This window comes from Chrysoperla carnea, assembly GCF_905475395.1.
Source record: "Chrysoperla carnea chromosome X unlocalized genomic scaffold, inChrCarn1.1 SUPER_X_unloc_6, whole genome shotgun sequence".
Classification (NCBI taxonomy): Eukaryota; Metazoa; Arthropoda; class Insecta; order Neuroptera; family Chrysopidae; genus Chrysoperla; species Chrysoperla carnea.
The window spans coordinates 49,241-62,677 of NW_025408189.1; the positions used below are offsets into that span (position 1 = coordinate 49,241).

The 13,437-nt window shown below is 24.0% G+C and overlaps 3 non-coding genes across 3 annotated transcripts; all 3 read left to right on the forward strand.

Annotated features, from left to right (window-relative positions):
- Window positions 1–125: 125 nt before the first annotated feature.
- Window positions 126–244, forward strand: LOC123304498. Its single transcript, XR_006536513.1, has one exon. It is a non-coding gene; the product is annotated as a 5S ribosomal RNA (ribosomal RNA).
- Window positions 245–6,596: 6,352 nt separating this feature from the next.
- Window positions 6,597–6,715, forward strand: LOC123304499. The gene has a single exon (XR_006536514.1). It is a non-coding gene; the product is annotated as a 5S ribosomal RNA (ribosomal RNA).
- A 6,358-nt stretch (window positions 6,716–13,073) lies between these two features.
- On the forward strand, window positions 13,074–13,192 carry LOC123304500. Its single transcript, XR_006536515.1, has one exon. It is a non-coding gene; the product is annotated as a 5S ribosomal RNA (ribosomal RNA).
- Window positions 13,193–13,437: the final 245 nt, after the last annotated feature.

A 13,437-nucleotide genomic window follows, 5' to 3' on the forward strand; every position in this document is an offset into this window, starting at 1 on the left:
AATATATGGTATAATAAATAAGTATATATTTAAATTGATTACTTCATTGAAAATTTTAATAATATACTTTAATATTAATGATATTTATGAAAAATATATATTTGTAAAAATTTTCATTTATTACTGGCAACAGCCATACCACGTTGAAAACACCGGTTCTCGTCCGATCACCGAAGTTAAGCAACATTGGGCACAGTCAGTACTTGGATGGGTGACCGCTTGGGAACACTGTGTGCGGTTGCCTTTTTATATTAAAAATATAAATTATTTTTCTTCTTTTCTTTTTTTTTACACACCATATATAAATATATGTTATTTAGAAATGTAAACCTTTTATATTATTCGTCAACAAATAAATATTATTTTTTGTATAAAATTTTATTGCATTTATAACTCATATCATGGTTACTTTAAAGCGAGAAGTTTTTTTAATATTTCAAATGAATATAAAATAATATAAATTTTATGAAATTTATTTATTTTTAGAAATAGCAATCGCTTATAATTATAACAAAATTTTAATAATGTTTAATTTTATTTCAATAATTTATATATATATATATATATATATTTTTTAATAAAAATAATATACTCTTATTTAATAATATATGTTGGTCCTATATATAGGACCGAAAATATTTCTTATTTGTTTTTTTTTTTTTAAATTGTCATTTAAAACGCTTATGCACGTTCTCCACGAATACGTCTTGCCAATTGTATATCCTTAGGCATAATTGTAACACGCTTTGCATGAATTGCGCATAAATTGGTATCTTCAAATAAACCTACTAAATAGGCTTCACTAGCTTCTTGTAATGCCATAACAGCTGAACTTTGGAAACGTAAATCGGTTTTAAAATCTTGTGCAATTTCACGTACTAAACGTTGGAATGGTAATTTACGAATTAACAATTCAGTACTTTTTTGATAACGACGAATTTCTCGTAAAGCTACTGTACCAGGACGATATCTGTGTGGTTTTTTTACTCCACCAGTTGCTGGTGCACTTTTACGTGCAGCTTTCGTTGCTAATTGTTTTCTTGGTGCTTTACCACCAGTTGATTTACGTGCAGTTTGCTTGGTTCTAGCCATTTTCAAATAATAATGTTTTTACAAAAAAACACACAATTTTAAAAATTATATTCGACAATTTGATACTACAAAGTCAAATGTTTAAATGCGAAATAAATGTGTTGTATTTATATTTATATGAAATTTCAAAATTTTTGTTGTCATATCCTATTGGATAGCTATCAGAGTATGGACTAATCAAATTGTATAGGCGTGGCTTAAAAAATCTTTAATGCTTTATATAAAAAGGCACAATTGTACCGGCGCTCACATACATTACAATACTTGTGAGGTTAACACACGTGTTATCCGTTCGTTAAAATATTGTAAATAATTTTTTATTAAAATGACTGGCAGAGGAAAAGGTGGAAAGGGTCTTGGAAAAGGGGGTGCAAAACGTCATAGAAAAGTTTTGCGTGATAATATCCAAGGTATTACAAAACCTGCAATTCGTCGTTTAGCACGACGAGGTGGAGTAAAACGTATCTCTGGTTTAATTTATGAAGAAACACGTGGTGTACTTAAAGTATTCCTTGAAAATGTTATTCGGGATGCTGTTACATATACTGAACACGCAAAACGTAAAACAGTTACAGCTATGGATGTTGTATATGCATTAAAACGACAAGGTCGTACTTTGTATGGTTTTGGAGGTTAAGAAAATATAATAATTTACTTAAAATATTTAGTAAATTTATTAAAGAATATTTAATACATCCGATAAATTTAAACAGGCTTTCCTTTTTGGGAAGCCACTAATTTTATTTATATAAGAGTAAATAAATTTGTTAATAAATATAACATATTATATAATTTGTTTACAACAAATTATTTTGTTTATAACATACATTACCAAATATTTTTATTTATTTTTTTTTTTTATTGTAATATATCTGCAATAATAAATTATAATTTGTATATTATCTATTTTATTTTACAATAACTTATTGAATTTTTGAAAAAATTTTATTATAAATTAATATACTATTATATTTTTTATATATACAAGTTAAGAGTAACAAGTATCGATAGGAGATTATCGAATTTATAACTAATAAAACATTTCGCCTTAATCAAAGAAAATAAAGATTTTGCTATACCATTTTTTATACTTTCAATAAATAATTTATTATTAAATTTTTATTATTTCATTTATTTTTTAAAATTATTAAAAATATTTTTCTAATAATTATAAGCGTACATAAACAAGTAGTAAATGTAAAATGAAAATAATAAAGGTAATGTAATGCATTTGCATTACACTGATTTACGATATATATTCCGCGATATCCTTTATTATATTTAAAATTAATAATATTGATATACTAATAATAGATATATTCAAGCTATTAATATATAAAATTTTATATTAAATATGATATTAATAATTGTTTATTTTATTTTTTTGTATTTATAAAAATAATTTACTCTTATTTAAAAAATTTGATGGCTCTCTTAAAAAGAGAGCCATTTTTATATGTTGATGTATTTTTATGTTATCAATTAAATAATATTTTCGATTTATTTATTTTGAACTTGTATATTTTGTAACAGCTTTAGTACCTTCACTAACAGCGTGCTTTGCCAATTCACCAGGTAATAATAATCGAACTGCGGTTTGAATTTCCCGACTTGTGATTGTTGAACGTTTATTATAATGTGCTAAACGTGATGCTTCAGCAGCAATACGTTCAAAAATATCATTAACAAAACTGTTCATGATACTCATAGCTTTACTAGAGATACCAGTATCAGGATGCACTTGTTTTAATACTTTGTAAATGTAAATTGCATATGATTCCTTGCGCTTCCTCTTCTTTTTCTTATCACTCTTTGATATATTTTTTTGAGCTTTGCCAGCTTTTTTTGCTGCTTTTCCACTTGTTTTTGGTGGCATTGTTACAAACAATTAATATACACAGATAGTTACAGAACACCAGTCAGTATATGTATGAGCGTGTCGTGTATACAACTAGCGTATTATATACGCGAAGATGGATATAACAATAAAAATGAATACTACTCTCTGATTGGCTAAAAATAATACTATAAGGTGATTGGTTTATTTTTAAAGTTTTATATTTTATAAATATTATAAATTAAAATACCCAAATAACATTTTAAACATTTATGTTACAATCCCCGTAACGTACACATCTGTGTGATTATATTTACAAAAAAAAATATTAATTAAATAAATTTATTCGCTATGTCTGGACGAGGTAAAGGTGGTAAAGTAAAGGGAAAGGCAAAGTCAAGATCAAGCCGAGCAGGATTACAATTTCCTGTTGGAAGAATTCACAGATTATTACGAAAAGGAAATTATGCTGAACGAGTAGGTGCTGGTGCCCCAGTATATTTGGCTGCTGTTATGGAATATTTGGCTGCAGAAGTTCTCGAGTTAGCTGGTAATGCTGCCCGTGATAACAAAAAAACACGTATCATTCCACGTCATTTACAATTGGCAATTCGTAATGATGAAGAATTAAATAAATTATTATCTGGTGTAACAATTGCTCAAGGTGGTGTATTACCAAACATTCAAGCAGTGTTATTACCAAAGAAAACTGAAAAGAAAGCATAAATTAAAAACATTGCATTAATTTTTATAATAATAATACATCGATCATAGGCCTTTTATTAAAAGGCCACAAATTTATTTAAAATAAGAGTAAAAATTATTTTTATAAATAATATATTATAATATTTTTTTAAAGAATCAATTTAAATAATTATAAATTAATGATTCTTTTTTTTTTTTTTTTTTTTTATATGTTATTATGGAAATAATTCATCATATTATGATGACATTTAGGTAACATATTATAAGAATATTCATAAAATATTATCAAAATAATATTGTATTATGATGATATTTAGACAAAATATTATAAGAATATACACAAAATATTATCAAAATAATATCATTAGATAACAAAACTGTTCATGATACTCATACCTTTACTAGAGATAAAAGTATCAGGATGCACTTGTATTAATACATATTATCACAACATCACAAAATATTTTTTAAAAGGAAAAATTTTTTTAAAATTATTATAAAATTTGATTGAATTAAATTTCAATTTATTTTTTTAATAATTAAAGAAAAAAAAAAAAAAAAGCATATAAACTTTCTATTGAAAATGTTATTTTAAACTAGATGGCCAAGTGAACTTCGTTACACAAACAATATATGACGTATTCGTTATTTAAATAATCAGTATCCTTTGATATTATATCAATACGTTACTCTCTTCTTTTGATACATATTAATAAAATTTCAATTTATAAGATTTTATGTCAATTATATAAATAATATTATAAATTTTCTAAATACATAAGTTAAGTAACAAAAAATTTGAATAACAAGATAAATTTATATATTATGTTTTAATACTCGATACTATAATATATCGCATCCGTTACCAATTATTCGGTATCCTTTGATTTATACACAGAATGAACTAAAAATATATATCAAATTTATTTTATTTATTTATATATTTAATATTATTATTATTATTTTATATTACAAAGTTTCTTAACGAAGCTTACAATGATTTCTCATATCGTACTTAACAAAATTATTTAGATCATATAAAATTTAAATTGTTAAAAAATTTGTATATTTATTATTATTATTATTTATTTTTATTAAAATTACATAACATAAAATTAATAATATTTTAATAATTATATAAATTAATTCTTATTTAAAATAATCTTATATTAATCTCAACAAATACTCTAATAATATATTTTGTCATAAATTTTTTTATATTTAAAATAAATATTATAATATATAAATACTTATATCAGTATAAAATTTCTTTATATAATTATGAAAAAATTAATTTAATAGTTAATTATTGATATTAATGCATAAATAAAAGTATTTTCTAATGAAATATATTTTGTCAATGTTCGATTAACACATTTCATAATAATACGTTTTCATTATTGACAAAAAAAGTTTTTCTAAAAATGAAATCTTATACTATAATATATATATTTATATATTAAATTTTTTAATTATTTATATACTAATAATTTATAATAAATCGATATTAAATAAAAAATAAAAATATATACTTTTTAAGTTTACCTTAAAAATATTATTGTTTTGTATGATTGAAATAATTAATATTAAACTATGTTTATTAATAATTGTTAATAAAAAAATTAAATATATTTTAATTTATAAAATAAATATTATTATTAAATTTATAATTTATTATTTTATATATTATAGAAATTGAAAAAATAAATCATGTTTACTACGACAGTAAATTAGAAATACTATTTAATTTTTATGTGTTTTCTACATGGTACTTTGACTTACATAGGGACTTATATTATTGTGAATAATGATATAATTGAAAACCTTTATTTTTTATTTGATAGAATTATTATATTTTATCATTTAAATATTTATAATAAATACATTATTTTTATAAAGTAAAAAAATATGGCCGAAGAAAATTCTACAGCTGTTGCAGCAACTGCGGTTACTGCTGCTTCTACAACACCAACAAAAAAAGCAACAGCTTCTGGTGCTAAACGTACAAAACAACATTCAAAACCAACACATCCACGTACATCAGAAATGGTTGTTAACGCAATTAAAAATTTAAAAGAACGTGGTGGTTCATCATTACAAGCAATTAAAAAATATTTAGCTGCAAATTATAAAGTGGATTCTGATAAAATTTCACCATTTATTAAAAAATATTTAAAAGCTGCTGTAACTGAGGGAGCCTTGGTACAAACTAAAGGTAAAGGTGCATCTGGTTCATTCAAATTGGCTGCTTCCGCTTCATCTAATTCTTCAGCTAAATCAAAAGTATCCAAAAAAGAAAGTGGAGCAAAAGGTTCAGCAAAGAGTGCTAAAAGTAAACGGGCACCAAAAGAAAAGAAAGCCACAACTACATCATTGGCAGCCAAAAAGCCTAAAGCAAAAAAAGCGACTCCATCATCATCAACTGCTGCTAAAAAAGTTACTGCAAAATCATCAGCGGCATCAAAAAAAGCACCAGTTAAAGCAAAACCAGCAAAAAGTACAAAATCCGCTGCCAAAAGTAGCCCTGCTCGTAAACCGAAAGCACCAAAAGCTAAGAAAGCTTCTGTTGCCAAATCATCTCCTACAAAAATTAAAAAAGCAGCACCAAAAAAGAAATGATCTGTTACTTTAATAATATATTGAAATACTTCATTATTTTTGCTAAAAAATGAAAATAACATAGGCCTTAATACAGGCCACAAATTAATATTTGATAAGAGTAAATTATTTTTTGTATAAATATTTTATAAAATAATAGTTAAGAAACATTTGCCACAGTCAGTACCACGGATGGGTGGCCACTTGAGAATACTGTGTGCGGTTGCATTTTTATTTAAAATATATGGTATAATAAATAAGTATATATTTAAATTGATTACTTCATTGAAAATTTTAATAATATACTTTAATATTAATGATATTTATGAAAAATATATATTTGTAAAAATTTTCATTTATTACTGGCAACAGCCATACCACGTTGAAAACACCGGTTCTCGTCCGATCACCGAAGTTAAGCAACATTGGGCACAGTCAGTACTTGGATGGGTGACCGCTTGGGAACACTGTGTGCGGTTGCCTTTTTATATTAAAAATATAAATTATTTTTCTTCTTTTCTTTTTTTTTACACACCATATATAAATATATGTTATTTAGAAATGTAAACCTTTTATATTATTCGTCAACAAATAAATATTATTTTTTGTATAAAATTTTATTGCATTTATAACTCATATCATGGTTACTTTAAAGCGAGAAGTTTTTTTAATATTTCAAATGAATATAAAATAATATAAATTTTATGAAATTTATTTATTTTTAGAAATAGCAATCGCTTATAATTATAACAAAATTTTAATAATGTTTAATTTTATTTCAATAATTTATATATATATATATATATATATATATTTTTTAATAAAAATAATATACTCTTATTTAATAATATATGTTGGTCCTATATATAGGACCGAAAATATTTCTTATTTGTTTTTTTTTTTTTTAATTGTCATTTAAAACGCTTATGCACGTTCTCCACGAATACGTCTTGCCAATTGTATATCCTTAGGCATAATTGTAACACGCTTTGCATGAATTGCGCATAAATTGGTATCTTCAAATAAACCTACTAAATAGGCTTCACTAGCTTCTTGTAATGCCATAACAGCTGAACTTTGGAAACGTAAATCGGTTTTAAAATCTTGTGCAATTTCACGTACTAAACGTTGGAATGGTAATTTACGAATTAACAATTCAGTACTTTTTTGATAACGACGAATTTCTCGTAAAGCTACTGTACCAGGACGATATCTGTGTGGTTTTTTTACTCCACCAGTTGCTGGTGCACTTTTACGTGCAGCTTTCGTTGCTAATTGTTTTCTTGGTGCTTTACCACCAGTTGATTTACGTGCAGTTTGCTTGGTTCTAGCCATTTTCAAATAATAATGTTTTTACAAAAAAACACACAATTTTAAAAATTATATTCGACAATTTGATACTACAAAGTCAAATGTTTAAATGCGAAATAAATGTGTTGTATTTATATTTATATGAAATTTCAAAATTTTTGTTGTCATATCCTATTGGATAGCTATCAGAGTATGGACTAATCAAATTGTATAGGCGTGGCTTAAAAAATCTTTAATGCTTTATATAAAAAGGCACAATTGTACCGGCACTCACATACATTACAATACTTGTGAGGTTAACACACGTGTTATCCGTTCGTTAAAATATTGTAAATAATTTTTTATTAAAATGACTGGCAGAGGAAAAGGTGGAAAGGGTCTTGGAAAAGGGGGTGCAAAACGTCATAGAAAAGTTTTGCGTGATAATATCCAAGGTATTACAAAACCTGCAATTCGTCGTTTAGCACGACGAGGTGGAGTAAAACGTATCTCTGGTTTAATTTATGAAGAAACACGTGGTGTACTTAAAGTATTCCTTGAAAATGTTATTCGGGATGCTGTTACATATACTGAACACGCAAAACGTAAAACAGTTACAGCTATGGATGTTGTATATGCATTAAAACGACAAGGTCGTACTTTGTATGGTTTTGGAGGTTAAGAAAATATAATAATTTACTTAAAATATTTAGTAAATTTATTAAAGAATATTTAATACATCCGATAAATTTAAACAGGCTTTCCTTTTTGGGAAGCCACTAATTTTATTTATATAAGAGTAAATAAATTTGTTAATAAATATAACATATTATATAATTTGTTTACAACAAATTATTTTGTTTATAACATACATTACCAAATATTTTTATTTATTTTTTTTTTTTTATTGTAATATATCTGCAATAATAAATTATAATTTGTATATTATCTATTTTATTTTACAATAACTTATTGAATTTTTGAAAAAATTTTATTATAAATTAATATACTATTATATTTTTTATATATACAAGTTAAGAGTAACAAGTATCGATAGGAGATTATCGAATTTATAACTAATAAAACATTTCGCCTTAATCAAAGAAAATAAAGATTTTGCTATACCATTTTTTATACTTTCAATAAATAATTTATTATTAAATTTTTATTATTTCATTTATTTTTTAAAATTATTAAAAATATTTTTCTAATAATTATAAGCGTACATAAACAAGTAGTAAATGTAAAATGAAAATAATAAAGGTAATGTAATGCATTTGCATTACACTGATTTACGATATATATTCCGCGATATCCTTTATTATATTTAAAATTAATAATATTGATATACTAATAATAGATATATTCAAGCTATTAATATATAAAATTTTATATTAAATATGATATTAATAATTGTTTATTTTATTTTTTTGTATATATAAAAATAATTTACTCTTATTTAAAAAATTTGATGGCTCTCTTAAAAAGAGAGCCATTTTTATATGTTGATGTATTTTTATGTTATCAATTAAATAATATTTTCGATTTATTTATTTTGAACTTGTATATTTTGTAACAGCTTTAGTACCTTCACTAACAGCGTGCTTTGCCAATTCACCAGGTAATAATAATCGAACTGCGGTTTGAATTTCCCGACTTGTGATTGTTGAACGTTTATTATAATGTGCTAAACGTGATGCTTCAGCAGCAATACGTTCAAAAATATCATTAACAAAACTGTTCATGATACTCATAGCTTTACTAGAGATACCAGTATCAGGATGCACTTGTTTTAATACTTTGTAAATGTAAATTGCATATGATTCCTTGCGCTTCCTCTTCTTTTTCTTATCACTCTTTGATATATTTTTTTGAGCTTTGCCAGCTTTTTTTGCTGCTTTTCCACTTGTTTTTGGTGGCATTGTTACAAACAATTAATATACACAGATAGTTACAGAACACCAGTCAGTATATGTATGAGCGTGTCGTGTATACAACTAGCGTATTATATACGCGAAGATGGATATAACAATAAAAATGAATACTACTCTCTGATTGGCTAAAAATAATACTATAAGGTGATTGGTTTATTTTTAAAGTTTTATATTTTATAAATATTATAAATTAAAATACCCAAATAACATTTTAAACATTTATGTTACAATCCCCGTAACGTACACATCTGTGTGATTATATTTACAAAAAAAAATATTAATTAAATAAATTTATTCGCTATGTCTGGACGAGGTAAAGGTGGTAAAGTAAAGGGAAAGGCAAAGTCAAGATCAAGCCGAGCAGGATTACAATTTCCTGTTGGAAGAATTCACAGATTATTACGAAAAGGAAATTATGCTGAACGAGTAGGTGCTGGTGCCCCAGTATATTTGGCTGCTGTTATGGAATATTTGGCTGCAGAAGTTCTCGAGTTAGCTGGTAATGCTGCCCGTGATAACAAAAAAACACGTATCATTCCACGTCATTTACAATTGGCAATTCGTAATGATGAAGAATTAAATAAATTATTATCTGGTGTAACAATTGCTCAAGGTGGTGTATTACCAAACATTCAAGCAGTGTTATTACCAAAGAAAACTGAAAAGAAAGCATAAATTAAAAACATTGCATTAATTTTTATAATAATAATACATCGATCATAGGCCTTTTAATAAAAGGCCACAAATTTATTTAAAATAAGAGTAAAAATTATTTTTATAAATAATATATTATAATATTTTTTTAAAGAATCAATTTAAATAATTATAAATTAATGATTCTTTTTTTTTTTTTTTTTTTTTATATGTTATTATGGAAATAATTCATCATATTATGATGACATTTAGGTAACATATTATAAGAATATTCATAAAATATTATCAAAATAATATTGTATTATGATGATATTTAGACAAAATATTATAAGAATATACACAAAATATTATCAAAATAATATCATTAGATAACAAAACTGTTCATGATACTCATACCTTTACTAGAGATAAAAGTATCAGGATGCACTTGTATTAATACATATTATCACAACATCACAAAATATTTTTTAAAAGGAAAAATTTTTTTAAAATTATTATAAAATTTGATTGAATTAAATTTCAATTTATTTTTTTAATAATTAAAGAAAAAAAAAAAAAAAAAGCATATAAACTTTCTATTGAAAATGTTATTTTAAACTAGATGGCCAAGTGAACTTCGTTACACAAACAATATATGACGTATTCGTTATTTAAATAATCAGTATCCTTTGATATTATATCAATACGTTACTCTCTTCTTTTGATACATATTAATAAAATTTCAATTTATAAGATTTTATGTCAATTATATAAATAATATTATAAATTTTCTAAATACATAAGTTAAGTAACAAAAAATTTGAATAACAAGATAAATTTATATATTATGTTTTAATACTCGATACTATAATATATCGCATCCGTTACCAATTATTCGGTATCCTTTGATTTATACACAGAATGAACTAAAAATATATATCAAATTTATTTTATTTATTTATATATTTAATATTATTATTATTATTTTATATTACAAAGTTTCTTAACGAAGCTTACAATGATTTCTCATATCGTACTTAACAAAATTATTTAGATCATATAAAATTTAAATTGTTAAAAAATTTGTATATTTATTATTATTATTATTTATTTTTATTAAAATTACATAACATAAAATTAATAATATTTTAATAATTATATAAATTAATTCTTATTTAAAATAATCTTATATTAATCTCAACAAATACTCTAATAATATATTTTGTCATAAATTTTTTTATATTTAAAATAAATATTATAATATATAAATACTTATATCAGTATAAAATTTCTTTATATAATTATGAAAAAATTAATTTAATAGTTAATTATTGATATTAATGCATAAATAAAAGTATTTTCTAATGAAATATATTTTGTCAATGTTCGATTAACACATTTCATAATAATACGTTTTCATTATTGACAAAAAAAGTTTTTCTAAAAATGAAATCTTATACTATAATATATATATTTATATATTAAATTTTTTAATTATTTATATACTAATAATTTATAATATATCGATATTAAATAAAAAATAAAAATATATACTTTTTAAGTTTACCTTAAAAATATTATTGTTTTGTATGATTGAAATAATTAATATTAAACTATGTTTATTAATAATTGTTAATAAAAAAATTAAATATATTTTAATTTATAAAATAAATATTATTATTAAATTTATAATTTATTATTTTATATATTATAGAAATTGAAAAAATAAATCATGTTTACTACGACAGTAAATTAGAAATACTATTTAATTTTTATGTGTTTTCTACATGGTACTTTGACTTACATAGGGACTTATATTATTGTGAATAATGATATAATTGAAAACCTTTATTTTTTATTTGATAGAATTATTATATTTTATCATTTAAATATTTATAATAAATACATTATTTTTATAAAGTAAAAAAATATGGCCGAAGAAAATTCTACAGCTGTTGCAGCAACTGCGGTTACTGCTGCTTCTACAACACCAACAAAAAAAGCAACAGCTTCTGGTGCTAAACGTACAAAACAACATTCAAAACCAACACATCCACGTACATCAGAAATGGTTGTTAACGCAATTAAAAATTTAAAAGAACGTGGTGGTTCATCATTACAAGCAATTAAAAAATATTTAGCTGCAAATTATAAAGTGGATTCTGATAAAATTTCACCATTTATTAAAAAATATTTAAAAGCTGCTGTAACTGAGGGAGCCTTGGTACAAACTAAAGGTAAAGGTGCATCTGGTTCATTCAAATTGGCTGCTTCCGCTTCATCTAATTCTTCAGCTAAATCAAAAGTATCCAAAAAAGAAAGTGGAGCAAAAGGTTCAGCAAAGAGTGCTAAAAGTAAACGGGCACCAAAAGAAAAGAAAGCCACAACTACATCATTGGCAGCCAAAAAGCCTAAAGCAAAAAAAGCGACTCCATCATCATCAACTGCTGCTAAAAAAGTTACTGCAAAATCATCAGCGGCATCAAAAAAAGCACCAGTTAAAGCAAAACCAGCAAAAAGTACAAAATCCGCTGCCAAAAGTAGCCCTGCTCGTAAACCGAAAGCACCAAAAGCTAAGAAAGCTTCTGTTGCCAAATCATCTCCTACAAAAATTAAAAAAGCAGCACCAAAAAAGAAATGATCTGTTACTTTAATAATATATTGAAATATTTCATTATTTTTGCTAAAAAATGAAAATAACATAGGCCTTAATACAGGCCACAAATTAATATTTGATAAGAGTAAATTATTTTTTGTATAAATATTTTATAAAATAATAGTTAAGAAACATTTGCCACAGTCAGTACCACGGATGGGTGGCCACTTGAGAATACTGTGTGCGGTTGCATTTTTATTTAAAATATATGGTATAATAAATAAGTATATATTTAAATTGATTACTTCATTGAAAATTTTAATAATATACTTTAATATTAATGATATTTATGAAAAATATATATTTGTAAAAATTTTCATTTATTACTGGCAACAGCCATACCACGTTGAAAACACCGGTTCTCGTCCGATCACCGAAGTTAAGCAACATTGGGCACAGTCAGTACTTGGATGGGTGACCGCTTGGGAACACTGTGTGCGGTTGCCTTTTTATATTAAAAATATAAATTATTTTTCTTCTTTTCTTTTTTTTTACACACCATATATAAATATATGTTATTTAGAAATGTAAACCTTTTATATTATTCGTCAACAAATAAATATTATTTTTTGTATAAAATTTTATTGCATTTATAACTCATATCATGGTTACTTTAAAGCGAGAAGTTTTTTTAATATTTCAAATGAATATAAAATAATATAAATTTTATGAAATTTATTTATTTTTAGAAA